Raw genomic sequence first — 12,656 nt, 5'->3', positions numbered from 1 at the left:
CCCATATCTCTCCGTGCTTCCATCAACCAGCCATATAAATGGCTGGTTGAAACAAAATTGAATAATTTCATTTGGGGTTTTTTTTGGTTGGGGGTGGGGGGGTGGGCGCGGGCCGGTGGACCCTGTACATTGCTTATCAGAATGATTTACAGACTAGGATTTTGTTTTGGCATCACCAAATTCTAGTTGAGAAGAGTGATGTTCAAAGACTAGCTTGGTCCAATATAGTTCTTAAAGTTCGAGGAAAATTATGGATGGATTGTTTGGACAAACCTCAGAATTTCTAAAATGGCGTGCACTAATTTCTAAAATAACGGGATTTATAAATTATATGAACACTAACATATGGATTGTGGGAGGAACAAATCACAAGTTTAAGTTCCACTTAAAATGTGTTATTTCTTAAATTTGAAGGAAGAGTTTTGAAAAAATAAACCATGGTCACCATTGCCTCCATGATCACCGTCGCTACCACCGCCGATCATGGTCACCATTGCTCTTACCATCATTACCCCCATCGAGTCACCACACTACTCCTAGCACCAATCACTGGTGGATCTATAAATTTTATAGCAGAGGTGCAATTTTGGCAAGGATTTATAAAATTAAAAACAAAAAAAAAACAAAAACAAAAAAACAATTGCCCTGGCAACGCAGCGTAGCACACAACAGACTAACTTTGTTTAGGCTTTTTGTCGGACACCTAGAGTGCACCGCTCAGGCTATGAAAATACCTGTAGGATATCTATAAATGCCTGGAGAAGGTTAAACGAGCTAATTCGGATGATTTGCAATAAATAATGATCAAACTTTGAAGCAAGATTGATATGAGTTATCAATTCTGAGATGTGCAAAGCTTAAAATAAAAGAACACGCAGATATTTATTTTACGTGGTAAAACCCCACATCTGGGGAAATTCCACGAGACTCCTTAGTCCAGAATGAATCCACTATAGAATTGAGATTACAAGAAGTACGCGCACACACTTGTCCTAGACTCAATCTAGACAATGTTTACCGACTTCTTCGTAACTCAGCTTCTGTCACGGGATGATCTTCGACACTCCTTATGTTGAATGCAATACTGGTCGCGATTGCTTCAAGCTCACCGGAGGATAAACACACAAAGTGTCTTGGTGTCCTTAACCATATGAGACACCGACATGCATATGTATGTAATATGAATGATGAATGAATTCGATCAATCACCAAGCAACCGAAGCACTTGATGACTTACTGAGTGAACTGAGTACAGCAGCTTTTCCAAAATAGATTCAATATGCCCCAATAATTTCAGACGTTGGAAAAGCTACATCTCACAAGAAAACAAAACATCCTTTTATTCAAAGCAAGTTTCTCACAGGAGAGAAACTTGCGAGACTACACTTCCAAAACAATTATAACTCTAAGACCAATTGAACTAAAACTCTTTGAACCTGGTGCAATATGATCTCCTCAATGAGACGCCACACAAGAGCCAAACAGTTATCCGATTAACAATATAAATTCTGATTCAATAAAAATACAAAATCTAATTCATTAAGGACTCTTAATGATGTCACCAACCGACTCATATTTTAACTTCAATCACAAAGACTCAAAACAAAAACTTCAACTATAAGTCCTATCATGAATGCATGATATGTCATGATTTACCTATTGTCAAGTTTCTCATATGGTCAGGGTATGCCTCGGAGGTATGAGATTGAAAGAGTAGTGCCAAAACTTCCAGTAGCAATTCCTCACAAACTAATTTTCATCCTATACATATCAAACACGTTTACAAGGAAACAAAACTACATAACCAACTTTGCTTTGTCAAACAGAGATTCAATTCTTGCATTGTCTGCACACCAACAAGCAGACTACCAGTGAAGCATAATAGAATGATATAATAATAACCAGAACTTAGAACAGATAAACAACAAATTTTCATATGTCAAGAGGTTAAGCAAAGTACTACAAATTCTACTTCCAGGGACAGAAAACATCTACTCCCCCTTAATCTCATATGTACCACAAAATGTATACTCCCCCTAAACCTCATATGTACCACAAAATATTCTCCCCCTTTTTGTGTAGGAAATCCAAAGGAACACAAAGATAACTTCAAAATAGAACAATCCAGAAGCAGAACAGATGAACCTTAGATACTGCTAGCCCGAGGAGGACGAGGAGGATCAGGAGGCTGAATGTGCCCTGCAAGTGACAGCAACAGCTCACGAGAGGGAGGACGAGTAGTGGCAGCGGAGGAGGAAGAATGACGGCTCCGTGTGGCGACCATGGTGACGCGACGGAGCAAAACACAGAGTAGCAAACGCTTACACCTCTGGAAGACGGCAATGGGGGCAGAAGAGAGATCAAATGTGACCGAGGAAGTCGACCTAACTGCACAGCTTAAACACCCAAAGTAAAACGCACCGTGTGGCTGTCAATGAGTCAGGTTTTTTTTTTTTTTTTTTTTAAAAAAAATTTAATAAAGAAAAAAGAAACGAAAAAGAGTAAGGAGGAGTCGGTAAGAATCAGAACATAACAAGAACAAAAGCAACACACTTAAGACAGAAGACTCAAAACACCCAAGACATAAAAATACACTTGTTATGCAGAACCAAAGCTCTTTGGAAGATGTAATTATTTTCCAGTCATAAACATGCCAAGTATGTGAGCAAGAAGAGATAGTAGTAGCAGACCCATCACTGTCTAAAACGCATAAGGAGCAAAGCATGCAGAGGCAAAAGCAAGTCACCACATTTAACACACAAACTCACTGATAATCAATGAGGCATACCACAAGCATGGTGAAAAATGAACACCATCAAATGAGTCCACCATCAATAAGCAAAGATGTGAAGTGAACTCCGTTCAATTAAGCACAAAAAATATGTCCCCCCAAGACTGATCCCACCAAAGATAACACAAACACTGAGTGCACTGTAAGTATAAGCAGATCAGTTTTTTTTTTTTTTTTTTTTTTTTTTAAATTTAAAATTTTGGTGGCTTACTTTATTTAGCTTTCGACATGATCCATGTAACGGATGGTCAATCAGTGTGCTCACGTTATATGACCGGAAGCAACTGGGTGATAAAGCACCCCTGGGGAAATACTGATCCGAATCATGAAGGCTCCAAAGATAAGCAAGGATAGCAGATCATCACAACCTGTTGACTCGAACCTCGACGTTGGTTAGACAAGAGGCCCGGTTACTGAGCAATGAGAAGTCACCACCTTTTTATTTTTAATTTTTAAGTAAACAGATCAAGAACTTACGCAGAGTAGTGTTCAGGTAATCCAAAGAAAGACTAGTGCCTGAGAAGAGATATTCAAGGGACTTCAAGGAAAAGAGTGTGGTGTGCAAATAAAAAACAAAAGATGGATGGATCATTTAATGAAGTTTATGAAGCACCAAGACAATGGAAACCTTTGTGAGAAGCAGTGAGCTATGTTCTCAATGGAGTGCAGTACCAGAGCCCAATCTAAGATCAACAAATATGTTCAGACAACTAAAGGATTGATACGACCTAACAATCCTTGCACGAGCTGGACAGATTTATGAAAGCAGAAAGTAATTGAAAAATCATGCAGCATACAACAGGCTTTGGTATTCAGTAGACATCGAATTAATCTAGAGCACAGATACCTAATGACTGTCTAAGTGTTTCAAACCGTAGATTGTCTAGAGGTTTGGTGAAAATATCAGCTAATTGTTTTTCAGTAGAGACAAATTCAAGCGAGAGCACATTCTCTTCCACCAATTCACGAATAAAATGATGACGAATATCAATGTGTTTTGTGCGAGAGTGTTGAACTGGATTTTTAGAGATATTAATTGCACTCATGTTATCACAAAACGTTACCATTTTACCTTGATGAATGCCATATTCATTCAGCATTTGTTTCATCCATAACAACTGTGTGCAGCAGCTCCCAGCAGCTATGTACTCAGCCTCAGCCCTGGAGAGAGAGACGCAATTTTGCTTCTTGCTAAACCAGGAGACAAGGTTGTTGCCTATGTAAAAGCATCCGCCAGTTGTGCTTTTCCTATCATCAATGCTCCCTGCCCAATCCGCATCGGAATAGCCTGCAAGTTCAACATTTGAGTCAAATGAGTAGTATACACCAAAAGTTGTAGTGCCACTTACATAGCGAAGAATTCTTTTCACAGCAAGTAGATGTGATTCTTTGGGATCGGATTGGAAGCGAGCACAAAGTCCAACACTGAAAGAGATGTCTGGTCTACTGGCAGTCAAATATAACAAACTGCCAATCATACTTCTATATAGTTTTTGGTCTACACTTTTGCCAGATGAATCCTTGGAAAGTTTGGTGCTTGTGCTCATAGGATTCCGAATGGGTTTGGCAGATTCCATACCAAATTTGGACACTAGGTTTTGGGCATACTTTTTTTGAGATATGAACATGCCTCCATTGAATTGTTGGACCTGCAAACCAAGGAAAAAATTTAGTTCACCAAACATGCTCATCTCAAATTCGGTTTGCATTACCTCATGGAATTCTTTGACAAGTATGTCAGAAGTAGATCCAAAAACAATATCATCCACATATACTTGAGCAACCATTAAATCCTGTTTGGTTCTTTTGACAAAGAGGGTTTTATCAATGCTACCACGTGTGTACCCTTTTTGAAGAAGATGTGTGGACAGTCTATCATACCATGCTCCCGGGGCTTGTTTGAGTCCATAGAGAGCCTTTTTCAGACGATATACATGATTGGGATGGATAGGATCTTGAAAACCTGCAGGTTGTTCCACATAGACTTCCTCTTGTAAAACTCCATTTAGGAACGCACTCTTGACATCCATTTGATAAAGCTTGAACCGAAGATAGCATGCAATGGATAGCAACAATCGAACAGATTCTAAACGTGCAACCGGAGCAAAGGTCTCATCAAAATCCAAACCTTCAATTTGAGTATAACCTTGGGCAACAAGTCTAGCTTTGTTGCGCATGATTTGCCCTTTCTCATCTGTCTTATTTCGAAAGATCCACTTGGTACCAATTACATTTGTGTCTTTGGGACGTGGAACAAGGTACCACACATCATTTCTTTTGAATTGATTTAATTCCTCTTGCATAGCCAGAATCCAGTCATTATCTGCAAGAGCATCAGTTACACTCTTAGGTTCAATAAAGGATACATAGCAGAAATTGGTTACCTCATTACAAACTTGTTGTCGAGTTCTCATTTTATCATTAACATTTCCAATAACATCAGAGGGTGAGTGATCTTTCTGAACTTGTTTAGCACCAGGTCTGCGTATCACAGGATTGAAATGCTGGTTACAATCCTCAAAATCAGTTCCAGTACCACCTACAGGTTCGTGAGTTTCTAGATCTGTATCTTCACTGCTTGGTTCAACCTGTAATATGAAAGTGTCATTTACAACCACATTAGCTGATTCCATCATTATTTTAGTGCGACTATTAAACACCCTATATGCTCGACTATTCATAGAATATCCAAGAAATATTCCAACATCACTTCTTGCATCAAATTTTCCAAGATACTCCCTGTCTTTGTAAATGTAGCATTTACTACCAAAAGTCCTTAAGTGCTTGACATTTGGTTTCTTCCCTTTCCAGATTTCATATGGAGTGCTCTTGGTATGTGGCCTGAAAAACACACGGTTAGATGTATAGCATGCAGTACTAATGGCTTCAGCCCAAAAATGATCTGTCAAATTGGCACTTTTCAACAAGACACGAGCCATGTCAAGAAGGACTCTATTTTTCCTTTCAGCTACCCCATTTTGTTGGGGAGTGATTGGAGCAGAAAATTCATGTTTTATTCCTTTTTCACAACAAAATTTAGAGAAAGCTTGATTTTCAAATTCCGTTCCATGGTCTGTCCTAAGTCTCATGATACAAGAGTTACTGTCATATTTTTCATTCATGATTAACTTGTACAAAACATAGAAGGAATTAAAAGCTTCTGACTTATCATGCAAAAAAATTGACCCAAGTAAAACGTGAGAAATCATCTACTAAAACAAGAGTATATTTCTTTCCTCCCAAGCTAGCAACTTGTATTGGACCAACTAAATCCATATGCATCAGTTCCAAAGTTTTAGAAGTAGAGATTGAGTTTGTAGCTTTGTGAGGGTTTTTGGTTTGCTTCCCCAGTTGGCACCCTTCACAGACACCCTCACGTTTACCTGAAAGATTAGGCAATCCTCTTACAGATTCACAGTTGGACAATTTAATTAAATCTTGATAATTCATGTGTCCCAAACGTTGATGCCATAAATCAAGATGATCTTTACTTGTCCTAAAACAAACTTGAGAAACTTCATTAGTGGAAAAACAATAACAATTGTCAGATGATCTATTTCCAGTCATCACATTTGATCCATCTTGATTATTGACAATACATTGGGTTTTAGTAAAACTTACCTCACCCATTTCATCACAAAGTTGACTTACGCTGATGAGATTTGCTTGAAGATTTTCAACTAATAAAACATTGTCCAAGTTAGGTGTACCAATTGCCATAATCCTTCCTTTGCCCAAAATCTTGGATTTTCTTCCATCTCCAAAAGTGACCATTCCACTCACGCATTTTGTAGAGATTTCTGAAAAATATGATTTCTCATCGGTCATGTGTCTTGAACATCCACTATCAAAATACCAAGATTTAGATTTAGAGTCAGAGAGAGCAGTAAGAGCAACAAAACATTTCACATCTAATATTTCAGGAACATTAGTTTGATGTGTATCATTTGAAATTGCCACCAAGCAGTTTTGATTATCCTTTCTCCTCCACACTAGATTTGAAGTTGGTAAAGATAAGGAACGAGAAAGTTTTGACAACCTACTTACCTCTTTTACAAGATAAGCAATCTTGTGTTGAATTCTTACCTGTCCCTCCTTGATGGGTCTTTGACTTACTGAAATTTGTTGAAGCAGTTTGCATTTTGGTTGGATGTCTCCAAGAGCTCCACAATAGTGACACGTAGGTATGAATCTCCAAGTTGTGTGAGAGGTTGAAATACCAGTAGAAAGTGATGGTTTGACAAATTTTGTGACGTATACAGCGGAAGACTTGTTTATTGAATCAAAACCCAAGCCACGTTTGTCTCCATCTCTTCGACACTCCTTATGTTGAATGCAATACTGGTCGCGATTGCTTCAAGCTCACCGGAGGATAAACATACAAAGTGTCTTGGTGTCCTTAACCATATGAGACACCGACATGCATATGTATGCAATATGAATGATGAATGAATTCGATCAATCACCAAGCAACCGAAGCACTTGATGACTTACCGAGTGAAATGAGTACAGCAGCTTTTCAAAAATAGATTCAATATGCCCCAATAATTTCAGACGTTGGAAAAGCTACATCTCACAAGAAAACAAAACATCCTTTTATTCAAAGCAAGTTTCTCACAGGAGAGAAACTTGCGAGACTACACTTCCAAAACAATTATAACTCTAAGACCAATTGAACTAAAACTCTTTGAACCTGGTGCAATATGATCTCCTCAATGAGACGCCACACAAGAGCCAAACAGTTATCCGATTAACAATATAAATTCTGATTCAATAAAAATACAAAATCTAATTCATTAAGGACTCTTAATGATGTCACCAACCGACTCATATTTTAACTTCAATCACAAAGACTCAAAACAAAAACTTCAACTATAAGTCCTATCATGAATGCATGATATGTCATGATTTACCTATTGTCAAGTTTCTCATATGGTCAGGGTATGCCTCGGAGGTATGAGATTGAAAGAGTAGTGCCAAAACTTCCAGTAGCAATTCCTCACAAACTAATTTTCAACCTATACTACAGTCTAGGAAATGCCAATACGATTTTCGTACTAACATGCTAAGCAGAGTTGCAATATGCAGCACTTATAATAATTTTTCTGGCAAGGGAGGTAAGATCTAATTAACGAGTTGGTCAAAGTAACGAGTTGGTGATACAATGAATTATGTATCACCGAATTATAAGATCTAATTATTTAATTTAATTTAATTTTGCTTGAATTTATGAAAGTGATGATGATATGATGAATAAAGTATGACAAATTCATTGGTGAAAATAACGAGTTGGTGATACAATGAATTATGTATCACCGACGTATGAGATCCATTATATTATGTCGATGAGTCCATGAAATTGGATAATCCAGGTTCGTACAAAGTTTGTTCTGAAATGGAGCGGTTAGTGTATTGCATAGTTTTAGCCATTGGATTTCACTCAAAATACATCGTATGACTCCTCCCACCATATTATGATTTTCTCCAAGTTTTGGGCTCAATCCGATATCGATTGTTCCAAGAAATTGGACAATTAAGGTTCGTACGAAGTTCCTTCTGAAATGGAGTGGTCGACTTATTGCATAGTTCTAGAGATTGGATTTCACTCAAAACCAGCCAAATGTCTCCTCCCACCATATTATGATGTTCCCCAAGTTTTGGACTCAATCCGATATCGATTGGTCCATGAAATTGGACAATTCAGGTTCGTACAAAGTTCGTTCTGAAATGGAGTGGTCGGTGTATTGCATAGTGTTAGCCATTGCATTTCGCTCAAAACTCACCAAATGAATCCTCCAACTATATTCTGTTGTTCCCCAAGTTTTGGACTCAATTAGATTTCGATTGTTCCATGAAATTGGACAGTTTAGGTTCGTACGAAGTTCATTCTGAAATGGAGTGGTTGGTGTATTGCATAGTTCTAGAGATTGGATTTCCCTTAAAACCTACCAAATGACTCCTCATTTAACATTATGACGTTCCCCCAGTTTTGGACTCATTCCGATATCAATTGGTCCATGACATTGGACAATTCAGGTTCGTACGGAAATGGAGTGGTTGGTGTGTTGTATAGTTCTAGAGATTGGATTTCACTCAAAACAAAACCAAACTACTGCTCCCACCATACTATGATGCTCCCAAGTTTTGGACTCAATCCGATATCGATTGGTCCATGAAATCGGACAATTCAGGTTCGTACGAAGTTCGTTCTGAAATGGAGTGGTTGGTGTATTGTATATTTCTAGGGATTGGATTTCACTAAAAACCCACCAAATGACTCCTCCACAATATTATGATGTTCCCCAAGTTTTGGACTCAATCCGATATCTATTGGTCCTTGAAATCGGACGATTCAGGTTCGTACGAAGTTCGTTCTGAAATGGATTGGTTGGTGTATTGTATAGTTCTAGGGATTGGATTTCACTCAAAACCCACCAAATGACTCCTCCCACAATATTATGATGTTCCCCAAGTTTTGGACTCAATCCCATATCGATTGGTCCATGAAATTGGACAATTCAGGTTCGTACGAAGTTCGTTCTGAAATGGAGTGGTTTGTGTTTTGCATAGTTTTAGAGATTGCATTTCACTCAAAACTCACCAAATGACTCCTCCCACCATATTATGATGTTCCCTAAGTTTTGGACTCAATCCGATATCAATCGGTCGATGAAATTGGACAATTCGGGTTCGAACGAAGTTCGTTCTTGAATGGAGTGGTTGGTGTATTGCATTGTTTTAGCCATTGGATTTCACTCAAAACTCACAAAATAACTCCTCCCACAATATTGTGATGTTCCCCCAGTTTTGGACTCAATCCCTTATCGATTGGTCGATGAGATTGGAAAATTAAGGTTCGTACGAAGTGCTTTATGAAATGGAGTGGCTGGTGTATTGCATTGCTTTAGCCATTGGATTTCACTCAAATCTCACAAAATGACTACTCCCACGACGTTATGATGTTCGCCTTGTTTTGGACTCAATCCGATATCGATTGGTCTATGAAATCGGACAATTCAGGTTCGTACGAAGTTCATTATGAAATGGAGTGGTTGGTGTATTGCATAGTTCTAGAGATTGGAATTCACTTAAAACCTGCCAAATGACTCCTCATTCAACATTATCTTTTTCTGCAACCTTTGCACTCAATCCGTTATCGATTGGTCCATGAAATTGGACAATTCAGGTTCGTAAAAAGTTCATTCTGAAATGGAGTGGTTGGTGTATTGCATAGTTCTAGAGATTGGATCTCACATAAAACCTACCAAATGACTCCCCATTCAACATTATGATGTTCCCCAAGTTTTGGACTCATTCCAATATCGATTGGTCCATGACATTTGACAATTCAGGTTCGTACGAAGTTCATTCTGAAATGGAGAGGTTGTTGTATTGCATAGTTCTAGAGATTTGATTTCACTCAAAACTAACCAAATGACTCCTCCCACCATATTATGATGTTCCCCAAGTTTTGGTCTCAATCTGATATCGATTGGTCGAGGAAATCGGACTATTCAGTTTCGTACGAAGTTCATTCTGAAAGGGAATGGTTGGTGTATTGCGTTGTTTTAGCCATTTGATTTCACTCAAAACTCGCCAAATGAATCCTCCCACCGTATTATGATGTTCCCTAAGTTTTGGACTCAATCTGATATCGATCGGTCCATGAAATTGGACAATTCAGGTTCGTACTAAGTTCGTTATGAAATGGAATGGTTAGTGTATTGCATTGTTTTAGCCATTGGATTTCACTCAAAACTCACAAAATGACTCATCCCCCAACATTATGATGTTCCCCAAGTGAGACTTAAAATTCATTCATTCCGACTCTATGCTTGACATCATGTCTTTTAAAAAGACATGACGTCTTACACAGAAGTTATGCTTACATACAATTAAGAATTAACCAAGCAGATAAAACTAACGTAGGTTAATTAGGACTCAAAACCAGCCAATGAACAAACAAACCCCTAGAAAACCTTCTACCTAAGAGCAAGTCCAGCAGCAAGGCTGGACTCGGGCTGGGGGGGTTTTGGGAAAAAAGTGGGTTTCCAGCAGCAGAAGGCAGCTCGGGCAAGAAGTGGGGGCCACGAGGCTGGGCTGGCCGGAGGTAGAGTTCGGCTCGAGCAAGCGCTCGAGGGCAGTGACGTCATGGCTGACGCCAGACTGGAGTCAAGGTAAAAAAAATTTCAAACGACGCGCTACAGTAGCCGCCAACGGCTACCTTCCACATGTCGGCCTATTAGAATCCTCTTACATTTTCTTCTCCTTCTACTATTATTCACTTTCTCCTCAATATTTATTCACTTTCTACTCAATATTTTTTCACTTTCAAGTTGTATTTTTGTCTATCATATTATGGGTTCTTCTAATGAAAATGGAGGGGCATGGAGCATGATGGAAGATGTTAGCTTGTGTGAGGCTTGGGTCCAAGTTAGTCATTGTCCCGTAACGGGCAATGAGATTAAATTTTCTCATATGTGGAAAAAAATTCATCAAGCATTTTGTGAAAGGGCAATTGGTTCTACACGTACAGAAATGACATTATCCAGTAGGTGGAAAGTTCTTAATAAAGAGTTGGCGAAATGGAGAAATGCCTTAGCAAAAGCGATGGACAACCATCGAAGCGGAGAAAACCTTAGCAGTGAGGTAAATTATTTGTCATTTTTCTTCTATTAATTTCTATGTCATATTAATTTTTATTTAAATGTTTCTTGCAATTTATATATTTTGTTAATATGTCTCTAGTTTTTTTTTTTTTTTTATACATGTTGCATTTTTTTAAAATTTATTGAATTTGCATTAGTTTTTTTTTTACATGTTGCATTGCCAATATTTTTTAAAGTTTCTTGCATTTCCATTTAATTTTTTTTTATAGATTATGCAAGCACAAATGTGGTTTGGTGCTACTGGGCAAGGGAAAAAAAAGTTTCAACCATACCCATTGTTGGGAGGTGGTGAAGACTTGTAAGAGATTCCAAATTATTCCAACCGGTCCGACGGTAGTCTTGAACGAGACTCCACTTCATGAGGCGCCGGCATCGGATTCACCTATGGATTCCCCGATGAGTCAAGACTCACCCATTGAAAAGGAGCCAAGGCCTATTGGGAGGAAGGCGGCGAAGGCGAAGAGAGGGAGTAATTCTAGCAAGAATGCATCTAAATTTTTGGAGGAACTTTCAAAGCACCAAGCCATGAGAATTGAAATGGACTTGAAACAACAAGAGCACGATATGGCTATTCAACTAGAATATGCAAAAGAAAGGGAGTATGTACGCAAAGAAAGGGAGTATGTATGCGAACAAAACATTGAAAAAAAAGATCGGGAAACCATGGCCATGGATACAAGCCATATGTCCCCTGAAACAAAACAATTTTGGAAGCTAGAACGAAGGGATGTTATGAGAGGAAGACTTTTTCGTGACGATGGACCTAGCAACACGGATTGGTTAAATGATGAAAACCATTAAAATAGTTTGCTTGCCTTTCATGTCTTAGTTTACTTGCCTTTGATTTCATTGTATTTTTTTGTTTTGTTTAATTCATGTATTTTATTTTATTAGTTGTATTGCTTTTCTTTTAGTGAATAAAGAAAATATTCAACAAAAATCCTTTTTATTCAAAACATTCCATACATAAAAAACAAACCACAACCAAAGCATTAAAAAAAAAAAAAAAACCACAACCAAAGCATAAAAAATAAACAAACCATAACCAAAGCATAAAAAATAAACAAACCACAACCAAAGCATAAAAAATAAACAACCCACAACCAAAGCATAAAAAATAAACAACCCACAACTAAAAATAATAAAGTATAAAAAAAACAAAGCATAACTAAAAATACAACATAAACATAATAAAT

The sequence above is a fragment of the Prunus dulcis genome, chromosome 8 (genome assembly GCF_902201215.1).
Source record: "Prunus dulcis chromosome 8, ALMONDv2, whole genome shotgun sequence".
Classification (NCBI taxonomy): Eukaryota; Viridiplantae; Streptophyta; class Magnoliopsida; order Rosales; family Rosaceae; genus Prunus; species Prunus dulcis.
The sequence above is the reverse complement of the archived record's forward strand: the minus strand, read 5'-3'. Positions refer to the sequence as shown.